Consider the following 309-nt stretch of genomic DNA (forward strand, 5'->3'; position numbering starts at 1 on the left):
CTCCTGCTCCTGCTCCTGCTCCTGCTCCTGCTCCTGCTCCTGCTCCTGCTCCTGCTCCTGCTCCTGCTCCTGCTCCTGCTCCTGCTCCTGCTCCTGCTCCTGCTCCTGCTCCTGCTCCTGCTCCTGCTCCTCCTCTTCCTCCTGCTCCTGCTCCTCTCCGCCCAGCCCGCGGGGCTGCAGGAGCGGGGCTGGCGAGCTGGGGGTGACCCGGGCTGCCCCCCTGATATTGGGGGGTCCCTGCTCCCTCGGACAGCTCAGCCGGGAGCAGGGCTGGTGGGATGTCATAGAATCATGGAATGTCTGGGGCTG

Source organism: Chaetura pelagica, unplaced genomic scaffold, assembly GCF_000747805.2.
Source record: "Chaetura pelagica isolate M959 unplaced genomic scaffold, ChaPel_1.0 scaffold47, whole genome shotgun sequence".
In the NCBI taxonomy this organism is placed as follows: domain Eukaryota; kingdom Metazoa; phylum Chordata; class Aves; order Apodiformes; family Apodidae; genus Chaetura; species Chaetura pelagica.